Source organism: Kogia breviceps, chromosome 10 (assembly GCF_026419965.1).
Source record: "Kogia breviceps isolate mKogBre1 chromosome 10, mKogBre1 haplotype 1, whole genome shotgun sequence".
NCBI lineage: Eukaryota > Metazoa > Chordata > Mammalia > Artiodactyla > Physeteridae > Kogia > Kogia breviceps.
Genome location: NC_081319.1, coordinates 106832042 through 106847224, shown reverse-complemented (window position 1 = coordinate 106847224; position 15183 = coordinate 106832042).

Sequence of the window (15183 nt, the reverse complement as noted above, 5' to 3'; positions counted from 1 at the left end):
GGCAAACAGTGTGGACAACGGGAGGGTCAGAGCCAACACACGGCCAGCAGAGTCGGTCCAGCCTGAGAAGAAAGTTCTGGTCTGATCCCATAGGTGGTGAGGTCTGCAGAAGACCAGCCTCCTGGTGCAAATGCTGAGAAGAGTGAAAGGAAAGCAAGAGAAGAACTAAATAAGGGAGAGAAGAACACAAGATGGGAAACATGAGAGCCACAGCTGCAGAGCAGAGAGAAAAGATGCATTCACACTGAACCTGGAGAAGAGGATGCATCAGTACTAAAGACACAGAGTGGAAACAGCCCAGAATTCAGGATATACACTCCTGGTTGGGATGGACTAACAGGGGTCAGAGTCACCCTCCCGCCTTCAACAACAACAGCAACGAAAAGGAAAATATGCTTTTCAGACACTGACAACAGGTAGCACAAGAGAGTGATTCCTGAGAGAAGAGAAACAAACGGAGTGAGCCCTGGGGGGCCTCCAGTGTGATCCAGAGAAGTAACGGTGCAGGAAGGAAGCGCCTAAACAAAGCCTGCCAGTCTCCCCAAGTGGAGCTGACATGGCGGAAAACTCAGTGATGTCGAGGTGGCCAAGTCTGCCAAGGAGAGTAACAGAGAAGAGAGAGCTTCACGGGAGAGAGAGAGCCACCCAGAGGGCATGCTCCAGTGCTCGGAGGGCAGTTCCCCTCTCCTTTCCAGTGGAGGACTGACCACGAGGAAGGGAGGGAGGGGGGAGGGAGAGGGGGGAGGGATGTGAGCGGCCAAATGACCCCCGAGCTTACACAGGGCGAGGAAGCGCCAGCGTTCCTACAGCCAGACTGCGGAAGCCTTGTAACACGCGGTGCACTGGGTGTGCTCAGAAGGCAAGAATATCCCTGAAACCAAGGTTGCTCTGGTGCCTCCCAACAGAGCTTGAGAGCAAGCTTCAAAAGGACTGGCTGTTTCCAAGTAACTTACTGTGTCCCAGCACAAAGCCCAAGCGTATTGAAAGGAATATACAAAGATACCCAACACCCCACGAGATAAAAAATACGATGTCTGACATCCACTCAAAAATCATCAGACGTGCAAGTGGCAAGAAAATACATTCCACAATGAGGGGGAAGGGTGAAGTCTATCAACATAATCAGACCCAGAGATAATACAGATGAAATAAGTAGTAGACCAAGACATTAAGACAGTTGTAACTACATTCCATACATTCAAGAAGGTAGGAAAAGGGATGAGGATACAAGATATAAAAAGCAGCCCTAAACTTGGGAGAGGAATGCCTCAAAGCTTGACGCAGCTCTTTGATATATGAGAGGGACATAGCAATGTCCGCTTGCGTTATCTAGAATGATCATACAATTTGTTGTCCAAACAAGTATGCTTTTGAGGATGGAAGGGCACAGTTGGTCACTACTTGGAACCACAAGCAGACACTACCCAGGATAACTGTGACATGGGATGAGGGGAATATTCCCCCCCGAAACTCAGCAAGATTAAACCAGGGGGTGAGAAGCTGTGTAGCACACGACCGTCGAAAGCAGTCGGCGTTATAAAATTCCTGTACTGAAAGCAATGCTTTCAGCCTTTCTGGAAAGCTCAGCCACCCACGCTAATGCCACACATCTGCCTGAGATGAGTGTCTCCTCCGTGCCCCTCGTCCCTCTGCTGCAGGACCGCCCCGGACCGCGCTCCCCTGTGTTGGCTCTGACTCTGCCACTGAGCGTCTCAGGCTTGGATTCTGTGGTCCCTCCCCCAGCGAACTCTCTCCGCCCCACAGGACCCCCGTCAACAGAGCTAAGATAAAGCGTGTGAACGAGTGAATGAGCTCTTTGGTGAGACGGTGACGTCATGTTACACCCTGGAGGCAATGCCTCAGACCAGGGACTCCGGGAGTGAAGATGTCAGGTGCCCTCTGAGGGCAGGTGAAGCTGCCTCTTCAGGATGGCCCTCAGTCACACAGGTAGCTCCCTTTCGACTAAGTGTTGGCAAATCCCCTGCCGGCCGGCATCCCTCAATACTCTTAAATTATTTGCCCACGTGAGCCAAAATACCGATGGCTGCCAGAGAGGAAGAGAATCTCCGGCAAGGTGAGAAACAAGTTCTCGTGAAGCTGTCAAGTTTCAACCTGCTGGTGAGAAACTCCAGCCCAGGGGTCCAGCACGGAAGGACCCTGGTGTGTTGGCGACCAGAGCATCTCCCTCTGTTCTTTGGTGAATAATGAGATTATCACAGACCCCGGCATCACGTTATGACCTGATTGAAATCTGGATCTAAACCCTTCCTGGAGCACATGATGAGCCAAAGGAGCTCAGAGAACTGTTGTCACCACCTCTTCGAATAATTAAGGCATCTTAATTAAAAAATTATAAGCTAGACTTGTTGCCAGGGACTCAGATAAGACATCAAAAGTGGGGGAAACGGTGTCTCTGTTTGAGGTAAAGGGCAGGTTCAGGGCTGGGGGATGGGGCGAGAGTCAGCAGAGGAGGTTCCCAAGACCTGGGGCAAGGACGGGCCCGGGGGAGCGCCCGCTGCGGGAGAGGCTGCCGTGCACTGGCGACCGCATGTCAAACAAGACGCTTCCCTCCCTCCCGAAGAAGCTGGTCTTGGAAAACAGGCCTGTCCCAGCATGTGGGGAAAACACACAAAGCACGTTGAGCTCAGATCCGAATCTCAATGCCATGGAAGACCGCCAAAGCAGCAGCATCTTCTCAGCCACTGACAATCTTTAGCTGCCTCTGTTCCTTGCAGGTCAGTGAGAGCTGGGACACAGCCTGGCTCCCGGCAGAGAACAGCTGAACGCGGGCAGCGCCTGCTAACAGACCAGGGAAGTGCGGTGTGCGTGTGCCAGACGTAGTCTTGGGAGGACAAAACTGGTCAAGAGAAAGACATGCCTTCTCCAGTCTCACACGGACAGTGATCTGACAGCCTGCAAGCGTTTGGGCACTTAAACAAGCAGGTTTTTGTAAATGCCTAATTAATAGTAGCTAAAGGTTGTCAACGAACGCTGGAACACGGAGAAGACAAATGGCTGGATTTCGTTTCTCATCAGTGTCTCAATCTTTACGTCCTCTGGCTTTGGCTGTAGGAGGACCACATCCTGGGAACGTAAGCAAACCAGAGCAGAACTGCACTCTCACCCGGGCTTCCTGTCACGCTGGTCCCAGAATCGGGTCTTTTCAGAGGTTCAAACAGGGGACTCTGGGCGCCCACAGGCCCTCACGCTTGATCGCTGACAGGGTGCAGAGCAGGACGGTGAGAAAAGGCAGGCTGAGGGTTCCTCCCCGGGTCTCCTGGGCCAGCAGGCAGCAGGGCCCGCGGGCACCACAGAGCCCAGAGGGTGACACGGCCTCCGGGGTCCGGCCGCTGGCCACACAGGGCCCAGGTCTGCCCCAGGGACCCCACCACTCCTCCGGTACCCGCCTGCTCCTCAGGCCCCTGCCAGGCCACCTGGGGCCACACTGTGACCCAGGAGCATGGTAGAAAGGACGCGTCTCGCTTACACCCCCTCTCCCCTCTTATCTACCTCCTCTTGTCACTTCCTGTCTTCGCTTCTGTCCAAAATGTGTTTCTTTGGGTATGAATCCAGAAAGAACAAGTGGTGTCATGTAACGATGAGAAATCAACACGCAGATCCTCTTGTTTGGTTCGGGGAGGAGCCCAAAGCGTCGGGTACTCTCGTGTCCCATCATCTCACGCACAGGGGTCCACGTGTCTGTAATCTCTCCATCCCCTGCTGTAAACGGCATACACAGCAGCCTCCCCTCTGCTGACCGACCAGGGGTCCCAGGTGCCACGCTGCCAGGGAGGGTCGGTCAGACCTTCAGCTACATGTGTCCTCCGTTCTACCTGCAGGGAATGGGGAGGCTCACGACCTTTCTCAGAAAACACCCAAAGGACGCTGAGTGGCCAACCAAATGCCAGGCAATTTGTCGACAGTCAGGGAAAGCACGGTGGCACTCGCCAGAGCCTGGGGATAAATGCACTCAGAGTGAGCCCCGATGAAAGAAAAACAGCAGGAGCGCCGGGGCCAAAGAAGAAAGAGAGAGTTGCCTTATCAGACGCCAGCACGTGACGTGAGGGTGCAGTGATCGAGACAGCATGACATTGGGGCAAGAATGTATGACAGATCAACTGAACAGAATAAAGCATAGGTCAGACCCATACATATATACGACAGTTTCACATCTGGTAAAAGTTGGATTTTCAAATCAGAAGGGAAAATGTATTACTCAGCAAAGAAATTTATTCCTAACTCACATCATACACCAAAATAAATTTCAAATGGATTACAGAATTACATACAGAAAATTACCAATAAAAAAACTAGAAAGCAATAAAGCTAAATTCTGATCTAATCCCTAGTAGGGACGGTGCTCCAAAGCATATTCACAAGAAAGAGTGCTATGGAGGACTACATGCAAACTTGAAATTCTCTACATAAAAAGAGAATTGATTAAATTAAAAGAAGAACGATGAACCAGAAGGCAAGAACTTAAAACAATATGATAGGCAAGTGGTTAAAATTCTGAGTAAAGCTCTTAGTAAATGGGACTGGATTACTAGCTGTGTGAGTTTGGGTGGATCATTTCACCTTCATAAACTTGTATGATTTTAATGGGGATAATAATTGATTAGATCTCATAGGATTGTGAGGATTAAAAGAGATGAAACAGCGTTAGCGGGACTTCCCTGGTGGCGCAGTGGTTAAGAATCCACCTGCCAATACAGGGGACGCGGGTTAAAGCCCTGATCTGGGAAGATCCCTCATGCCGCGGAGCAACGAAGCCCGTGTGCCACAACTGCTGAGCCTGCGCTCTGGAGTCTGCGAGCCACAACTACTGAAGCCCACGCACCTAGAGTCTGAGCTTCGCAGCAAGAGAAGCTACCACAATGAGAAGCCCACGCACCGCAACGAAGAGTAGCCCCCGCTCGCCACAACTAGAGGAAGCCCGCGCGCAACAACGAAGACCCAACGCAGCCAAAGGAAAAAAAAAAACAAACAGCATTAGCATAGCAAAAGGCCCTCAGTGAAGGCTTCCTAAATGTTTGTTGTAATTATTACAACTATTGTTAAATTATTTATTATAATAAATAAGTAATATTAAATATTTACATTCATAAGTACTGAATTTTATTATTAAATACTTCAATAGGATTATGAGTAAAGACTTGAGAAGGTAATTCAAACCAGAAGAATATAAATGGGACACCGTGAAAGCCGCTCACCAGTATCAAAGCAGCAATCAGAACAGCAGCGCATCTAAGCCGTAACTCGGGGAGCGCTGTGAATTCTTAAGCCTCGTTGGTATAATCTTCCCTGAGGGCAGTTCATCAGAACGTATCAAAATGATAGAAAATTATGTTTATATCAACTCATCTAATAATTCTACTTCCAGAATTGGTAGTGATAAGGTTTCCAGGGCGTCTTTGTGTATTTTCACGACCTGCTGCACCTACATGGTTAGTAGTTTCCTTATGCTGTCACAGGCTGAAACCATCACACTTCTGTGTGCCAGCCCCAGAGCTGCAGACGGGCAGGGTCTTGAGCGAACTAGCCATCAAGCCCTAAGGGGCGGGAAGCAAACGATGCGAAACACAGACAGAATCAAACACCATGTAAACAACCGTGCAAAACTCACAGGGCCTCCGGAGATGCTTATAAAGACAACAGCACCAACTATGACAGCACAGCAGGAATTACGGCAATTCACCTAAAGGGCAGCGATTAAGCCGACTGAGGTCCAGAGCCTTCCCTGGACGGCCCGCTCGCTTCTCCCACGTAACGTCCCTGGGGTTCAGAAGAGCAGAGCAAGCGTACAGCCCCAAGTCTCCCTGCACAAGGTTGAGGGAGAAACCCCCAAAGCTGCGCTTGGACTCCTGTCTGAGGGGCACGTGCTCGGGATGGGGGTGGGTGGGTTAGGAACTGGGCCCTGGCTGGGCCACAGCCATGGCCGTGGCCAGGCGTCTACTGAGGCTTCACTGTGTTTTCCCGCCTGGACGGCAGAGTGAGAGCGACGGTCCTGCCAGTGGCCTGCAGGGCGGGGTGGAGTGACAGCCGAGAGCAGACTGGAGTTAGGGGGACCCTGGCCAGCGGGGCCTCAGAGGCGGATTTGGATATGGAGAAGTAGTCAGAATTTTGCTGCGGACGGTGCTGGTACAAAACGTGCTCCTAAACATCCAGCCACGGCATCGCCCTGTAAACGCACTTCCACGCTCGGTTTGCTGTAAGGACAGGGCTGCAGCCATTTCAACAGGCTACAATCCTACACCTCCCTCCCACCCAGTTCGACGCAAAGGAGAGTCTGTGCCCGGCCTTCTTCTCCCATCTTCCCTCTGACGGCCTCTGGGGTCCGGGGGTGAGGGCACGAGCGTCGTGCTCCCAACGACCCGGAGAGGCTGTGGGAACGGCCAGGGTCGCGGCCAGCCCCGAGGGGGGGAGCGGAGCGCACGCACACCCACAGTTCTCTCTCGATTGGGGAACGACCTCTGCCCTCCGGGGGCGGGGGGACGTCAGGCCCAGCTCCTGCCCTCCTCGCCCTCAGCCTGCCGGGGCCACCAGCGTCCCCACGTCCTCCCTAGAGGAGGCGCGGGGACGGGCACACGCGAGCCCGGAGCAGGCTCAGCCGCTGCCTGGTTTCGGTGGTCCGGGGACCCACACCACTGCCTCGGGCTCCAGAGGAAAAGTACAGCAAACAAGCCCCGTGTTTGATAAACCGGGCAGCTTCCCTCTGGCCTCGATCTGTTCTCAGTTGGCACAGGTGACGGGCATGGTGGTGGCCAGGGTTCAGGGCGGCCTCGAGGACGGCCGCTCCCCTGCGGCCGTGCAGGGGCCTCCGTCCAGCAGGCCCGGCTTTGCCGCCCCAATCCGCGTGGAGCCCTCCCATCCTCGGGTCTGGGATCTCACTCGTGGGCTTCTGTCTGCCCGTCCGTCCGTCTGTCCGTAGTCCCCGGTGCAGCTCTGCTTTGGAGTGCAGCTGTGGTCTGAGAGGTTAGGGAAGGAGGCTGCGGGGCCGGGGTGGACATCACCACCCTGAGGCCTCAGAGATTCTGTGCTGTGTTTTCTCCACTTTCAACATGAGGTTCCAGAGAAGTTCCATCAGTGCTGACTAATGACAAAAGTTACAATCCACGGAGGGCCCACGAAACAACAAGCAACATACAGCCGCCCCTCAGTGTTTGCAGGGGAAATGGGTTCCAAGACCCCCGTGCATACCAAAATCCGGGCTGCTCAAGTCCCTTTCGTAAAATGGCGAAGTGTTTGCATATAACGTATGCACATCCTCCCGTATACTTCAAACGATCTCTAGATGACCTATAACAGCTAATACAATGTAAATGCTATGTAGATCGTTGTAAATACAATGTAAATGCCGTGCAAACACTTGCCAGTCTGTGGGAAATTCACGTTTTGCTTCTCGGAACTTTCTGGAATTTGTTTCAAGTCTTTTCCATCCATAATTGGTAGAGTCTGTGGCTACAGAGCCCATGGATATGGAGGGTTTAATGTGTATTTCCACTCGTTTAATCCTCACAAAGGGAGGTGAAGAAACTCCGGCTCCGAGAAGCTACGTGACTTCCTCGGGGGTCGTACCCGCTGGTGAGGGCAGAGCTGAGGCGGACGGCCGCGTGCGCTGATGGTGGTGGCCAGCGTGAGACAGGCCTCCCCATCTGTGCCGGGGCCGGGTGGTGGCCAGAGTACTGGCCCAGGCCCACCCCTTCGAGCGTGTGGAGCAGGCTCCCGGGGTCCCAGGGGACAGAGCAGCTAAGCCCGGGGTCGGGGTGGGGGGACCACGTTCCCACATGCAGGGCAGGTACCGCAGACCTGCTGGCAGCAGGGCCGTCCCGGCATCTCTCGGCAACACTCCTTCTGGGAATCAATTCAATCAAGACCCCAACTGGTGACGGACCTGTTCCTGGCACATCAGACAGACCCTCCCCTCCTCAACCCGCATCCAGGATCCCTTAGGAAAACCCGACAGCCTGCGGGCCATTCCCATAGATCTGGACTTGGGAGCAGAAACTACAGCACAAGGGATCTTCCCCCAGTACGATTTTTAACAATAAAGAGAGAGGAAAATTAAGTCACACGTTTAGGGGAAAGAGATCCTTTCTTTATAGCAGCAACGCTAAGAGTCTCAACAGCCAGCTGCCTGCGGTCGCTGTCCTGCCCCTTTGAAGCCCTTCGGCCTCCTTCCGGGCCCTTTGATCTCACGTCCCCTTTCCTCTCCCGCGTGGCCGGCTGCTCGTTCTAGATGTTTCTCCCGCGGCATCTCTTAATCGTCGGCTCGTTTGGCAGCCGCATCCAGCTGCAAAGGCTGTGGATGTCAGCTGTGCCCCTGCGTGTCTGAGACCTCCCAGCCTCTCGCAGGTGACAGTCCGTCCCCTCTCTCACCTGGCCGACTCCGCCTCGTCCCGGCCGTGGCTCACGGCCCAGGCCGGGGGCCTCAGCTGAAGTTCTGGTCACCCGACACTAAGGGCACTGCACACACACGAGGTGCGGGGCCCCTTCCGGAGCACCTTGCTCGGGGCTCGGCCGGACCCGCCCCTCCTGCCCCCCGACACTGGTGCCAGGCCTGGCGCAGAGCTGCTCTGGGAGGGTGGTCAGCATCGGCCTGTGCGACGTCCGGGGGCGGAGCCTCGAGCCGGGGCCACGTTCAGGGCTGGGGTTCAGCTGTGGGAGCCGTGAGCCCCTGGCGGCCCCCTGACACCACGGGAGGGGCTGCGCAGGCGAGGGAGGAGGAAGGGGAGGAGGAGCTGGGGGCCGGAGCACCTCGGGCACGGCCCACGGGGCAGCAAGGGAGGGGCGGGCCAGCAGACGGAGGTGATGTGGGACAGCCAGGGCGCCGCAGACACGCCGGGGGCGGGGGTCTGCCGTGGGGGGGGCCCGCGGGGCAGCGAGCGGGGGTCCGGGCTGCGCAGGGCTGCGCGGCTGGGGGCGGGGCGGGCTGCTGGCCGGAGGGCAGGGGAGGGGCCCCCGGGCCCTGCTAGTCGCGTGCAGCTCGCGGGTCAAGCGCGCGGCCCCGGGGAGAGCGCGGGGTGGGCGGACGGGGCAGGAGGTGCCCAGCGACGCTGCAGCGGGGGCAGGGCCGGGCTGCCTCGGGGCGGCCGCTCCGCGGAGGGCGCTGGCCGCGTCTGTGCGGACCCCTTGGCCCCCGGCCCCCTGGCAGGCGGCCGGGTGGCGGCCGCGGGGCCGGGGCCAGTCCCGCGCCCACGCGCGCCCGTGCCATCCACCCGCAGAGAGCCGGCGCGTGGGCCGGCCCAACCTCGGCCCCCGGGGCTAACGTTCCAGCCGGGGTGCCGTCCAAGGACCAGCCAGAGGCAGCACAGTCGGCCCACGTGGCTGGAACACTGGAGAGCCAGTGGCGGCGCCGGAACGAATCCGACTACGAAAGGCCGACGCCGAGTCCCCAGGTGACCGTGACAGTCTCCGACATCAGGAAGGGCTCCAGGCCGGCTGAGCCCGTCCCGCTCATAGTGACATACGAGGCGCTCATTCTCCCCGGCGGCTGCTGAAATGCTCCATCCACCTACACAGAATTTACAAGGTAATTAGGAGCGAGCTGCATGTGAACCGAAGTGACATTTGGTGGTCGTGGGAATGGACCCGGAAAACAGGGAAATCTCTGTGTTGTCCTTTGCACGCAATGCTGCCCTGCGTGGATATCAGCCAGGAGAGGCCTGTTTGCCTCCGACCGTACCGTGGCGCGGCTCCTTTAGTCTCCGTTTAGGGGAGTGGAGTTGAGATGCAAACCCATGTGGACCTGATTCTAGATCCAGATCCTCTGGGGGAGACGGTGTGAACGACCAACCCCGAAAAGCTCTGCCTGTGACAGGAGCCTCCCCCCACATCCTCAGCCCCTGGCATCCTCCGTCCCGAGACAGCGCTCCTGGAGCTCCAGCTACGGCCAGTGACGCCCCCCGTGAAGCTCTGGGACGTCGCTCCTACCGTAGGGATTACAGGGAATAAGGGGTCAGATGCTGCCCGAGCCACCTGCTGGGTGCACCACTGACCCCGGGCAGATTGTTTTGCTGCTGCTGCCCCTCATCCGGTGAAACAGGGGCGTCAAGGGTCGCGAGGGCTCGATGGGGACGAAGTGACTGGCAGGAGCCCCGCTGAGCCATAAACGGCCGTCAGGTTTTTTTAGAATAAAATCTCTTTCAAATCCTGTCTCTTCATTATGTAATTCAGACTTCACAGAAAGACATTTCAAGCTAATATTCCTATTTGGGTGACGGTAGTTTCTCCCAGTATAATAGCCTCATTGGCCCTGCAGCCACATAAATTAACTCCTAGTAAAATCTGGTAAGTACAGTGAGAGAACTGGACAGATTCAGCAAGTTCTAGCTCAGATCACGACCAGCCGTCGCCCTTGGGCCTCTTGCTTCCCCTCTGCAGTTGCACCATACGAACGAGGACGGGGGTTAAATCACCGAGCCTCACAGCACTGAAATCCGAACTCTCTGCAGTGCCAGGACCTGCAGACTGCTCGGCACTGTGTTTGTGAAGCAGAGACAGTTGATAAAGCAGAGAATGCACACAGGAGAGATTGCCTACATCAAGATTACGTTGTTTCTAAAAATAAAAACAAAATCCTGTGATTAGACGTGGAAAGCAGTGACTAAATCACTTAAAACAAAGGCAGACCACAGGAATATGCATCTGTGGAACTCATCATCAGGTATCATGCCCACATCTAGTGATGCCCCGGGGCCAGCGAGGTCGGCTGCAGGTGTGAACAGGCGTCCGGCTTCTTCCCGAAACTCATGCTGGGGAACAAAATACACTGAACCTTCGGATGCGGCAGCGTGTTCCCAACTCCGTGGCCGGGTCACCATGGTAGCAACTGGAAGTCGAACAGCGAAAGTCGCAAATCAGAGAAATCAGCAAAAAGGCAAATCAGAGCCTGTTAGCTCGACGCAAGCTGGTGGTTAAGCGTTTACCAGCACTCCTTATAGATGTTCAATTTGGTCCAACTAAACCACAAAATTTCAAGCCAAAAACTAGAACCTATCTTGAATTGGTCTTCTTATTAACGGGACTCTTTACAGAGACAGACCGTTAAAGTGAAATAGTATTTATTCTGCTTTTATTTTTTTAATATATGTATATACGTGTGTCTGTATTTGAAATTAATAAATATTTTTATGGGAGAAGAGTGGCCTGGTCCGAAGTGAGAGGAAGCAGGATATATAAATAATATAAATATAAATAAGTGACGCTCACTTCAGAGCATCTTCCTTACTGTACACTCATTGCCCGGCCTTACGGTTAAGTCTCCAAATACGGGACAGCGGAAGCAGACAGAGGTGTTAGGGGAAGGCAAACAAGATGAAAACAGGGGTCACGATATTCGTACAAAAAGATGTAATTTAAAGGTATATAAAGATTTCTCTAAATCGTTAAGATAAAAAATATATAACAGTCACAGACATGTATTCACCAAAAAAACAATTACAGCAGAATTTGTTAATACACTCCTTTCAGAATTACATCTAACAGAAAAACGGAAGTTAGGATATTCTGATCATAATCCAATAAAATTAGAAAAATATAATAAAAAAGCTTTCTTAGAAACTAAAGTATATCTTTCTAAATAATCCATTTCATAATATTGAAAATCAAATTTTAAGTTAAATGTATCTCAAAAGCAATCAAAAAATACTTTATACCAAAACAGATGCAGCTAAAACAGCACTAACTGCTCTACCTTAAGATATTAGGGGGGGGGGGAAGTGTAAGAAAAAATTAGTAGGAAGAATCAATAAAGATATAAGCTGGAATTAAGAAAAATAAGGAAAAAAAAGGTAGAAAAGATAAATAAATCCTAAAGCTGATTACTTGGAAAGACCATGAAAATAGAGAATGTCTTCATGGGCCTGATTAAGAAAAAGAAAAGTAAAAGAAATATACAAAACTAGGGAAGAAAGACTACAGATACAAAAGGAATTACAAGAATAAAAAGTAAATAGTATGTGTAACTCTGGGGCAAGGAAGTTAAAATCTAGGAAAAATTGAGTGATTTTTCTAACAAATAGAAAAAGGCAAAATTTCTCCATGAAGAAGAGAAAATTGTGAGCATACTATAGGAGAGACTCAAAGAGTGATTAAAGGTGTACCATCAAAAAAGATCCCAGGGCAGCTGGTTTCAGAGCTGAGTCTTGTCTAGTATTTCTGTAAGGTGAATATTAATGTTGTATATATTTGCCTATGGCATATAAAAAGATGAAAATTTTCCTATTTCACTCTCTAAAGCTAGTCTATCCTTAATAACAAAGCTTGATAAGATGATCACAGTACTCCCAAAACCCTATAGAAAAATATTATTTATGAATTTAAAATTTTAAAGTTCTGAATAAAAGATTAATGAATGAAATCTGAAGTGTCTCAAAAGAACATAACAGGGCTTCCCTGGTGGCGCAGTGGTTGAGAATCCGCCTGCCGATGCAGGGGTCACGGGTTCGTGCCCTGGGCCGGGAAGATCCCACATGCCGCGGAGCAACTAAGCCTGTGAGCCGTGGCCGCTAGGCCTGCGCCTCCGGAGCCTGTGCTCCGCGACGGGAGAGGCCACAGCAGGGAGAGGCCCGCATACCGCAAAAAAAAAAAAAAAAAAGAACATAACAGAATATGAACAGATCAGCTTTAACCCAAGAATGAACATGCATTTACTATTTGGAAACGGCAACGTCACACAAGCACGCTGCTGATGCTGAAGAAAGAGACCTTCTGTAAAAATTCAACGGCTGTTCTACCAACACTTCGGTTAAGTGGTACTAGAAACTGAATATATGCTATATCATAGAGGACCAAAATACAACAAACCTCCTTGTAAATGAAGGTCCTCTAAGTCACCTGCACTAAAAGCAGGAAGAAGCAGGGGTGCCCACTCTCACCGGGACTGTTCAGTGCGGCTTCAGCCATCCGGCAAATGAAATGAAATGAAATGAGAAAAGAAAACAGCCCAGATAAGCCTTGGGAGAGTGAAGGCAAACCTTCTTTCCTTGCTGCTGATGTGATTCTATACGTATCAAATTCAAGACACTTGGAGAAAAAGAAAAAGCATTAGAATTTATCAAAGAATTTAATAAAGTGTCTGTGTACAAGATAAACACAGAAAAATTCATAACTGTTTTTCTATACTGGTATTAAATAGCTAAAAATGGATATTGGGGAAATGTTTGATTCTTAACAGAGATGTCTATAAAACAGGAAAACGTTCCATAAGAAATATTGTTCAGGTCATTTGAAGAATACCATATAATCTTATCAAAAGACATAAAACAAGGTCTGAACAAAGCAGAAAATCTATCACGTTCTTGAATGAGAAGATTCAGTATGATAAATTTTTAATCATCCAAAAATTAATAAATAATATAAAAACTGCAATTTTAATCCTACTAGGTTTGAGAGAAATGTGGATTTAAGTTATCTTAAAGTTCCGATGGAAAAATAAATGACCAAAGATAGCAAAAAAAAGGTGTTTGTATGTGTTGGGGGGCTGCAGTGGGCTGGGCGGGGCTTGCCTTACCAGCTGCTAAGACACACCATAAAATCCCTCTAACACGATTAACAAAATGAAATGACATTGGCATAAAGACAGACAAAGAGGTTAATGAAACAAAACAGAATTCTAGAAACAGATCTTAATTTATTGGAGAATGTAATAAGCGACACGGCTGGTATTTCAGTTTGGGGGGTGGCGGTGGGTTTATTAAATAAATGAGGTTGGCCACATGGCGTTCCATCTGTGGAGGGAAAGAAAGTTGGGACGGTGCCTCACACCTCACGTGAAACTAACGCTGAATGAGGGAAGGACCTAAATGCAAAAATAAACTTGCAGGAATTTACAGTAAATTTCAGGACAATACGTAAGTGACCTAGAGCGTAGGAAGATCTTTTAACAAACAAGAAAAAAAGGAGGTAAAAAAGGACGGGGGGGCTTCCCTGGTGGCGCAGTGGTTGAGAATCCGCCTGCCGATGCAGGGGTCACGGGTTCGTGCCCTGGTCCGGGAAGATCCCACATGCCCCGGAGCAACTAAGCCCGTGAGCCATGGTCGCTAGGCCTGTGCGTCCGGAGCCTGGGCTCCGCAACGGGAGAGGCCACAACAGTGAGAGGCCCGCATACCGAAAAAAAAAAAAAAAAAAAAAAAAAAAAAAAAAAAAAAAAAAAAGGACGGGGGCTCAGAATGTATCCACACATATATACACACCACGCAAACATACATACACACTCATACATACATAGCACATACACATACCTATGACTACAGAAACAAATTTCAACATGTAAGGCAAAAATACAGTATACATAAAATCAATAGGCAAATGACACGCTGGGGGCAAATACCTGCAATGCATATAATGAAAGGAATGATTTGTAGGTAAAGCCAATCTTCCATCACAGGCACAGTGCTTTCCCAAATTGTTAAGATAAGGAAAAGACCTACAACCCAAAGTAAAGTGGCCCAAGGAAATGAGGCAATTCTCAGAAATATACAAGCGGCACATGTGTATGAAGAGAAGGTCAGCCCCACGGGTGGCCAAGAAAAGGAAGGGAGGTGACACCAACATGGTCTCGGTAGGGACAATCCTTCTGACATGGGGACACCCACCAGCAGGGACGTCGGCAAAGAAACTCACGGGCTGCTGGTGGAAGCGTGAGGGGCTGCAGCTGACACGCTATGAAAAAAGTGTAAAGAAGCACACGTCCCTCAGCCTAGCCACCCCGCTTCCAGGGATTTAGCCGGCGGAAGTGAAAGCTTCAGTAGATGGAAGAGCTCTTCAGGTCAAGCACTGCCGTGTCCATGGTGGTCGCAAGTCAGAGAGAGGACCAAACAGCTATTCGCGGAGAACTGGGTGAGGACACGCGTGTGAACGGGCACAGTGAAACTTCACAGCCACTCAGAAGAACGGGCTGCGTGGCGGTTTCTAGAGAACAGCCCCGGTGTCGCCCAGCAAGAGGATGAACCCGCCGAGAGGGGCGCCCACAAAGTGGGGCTCCTGGCGGGACACACAAGGCCGGGTCGGGGACGCGGTCCGGCCGCTGCCGTGATGCGCGTGGACTCCGTGTGGAGGAAGCCGCAGGGGAGCAGGGCCAGGTGAGAGGTTCTAGAGAAGGTGGGACAAACGCACAGGGGGAGTCAGACGGGATCGGCCGGAAGGGATGTGGTTACACGGGTGTGTGCCTTCGCCAAGGCC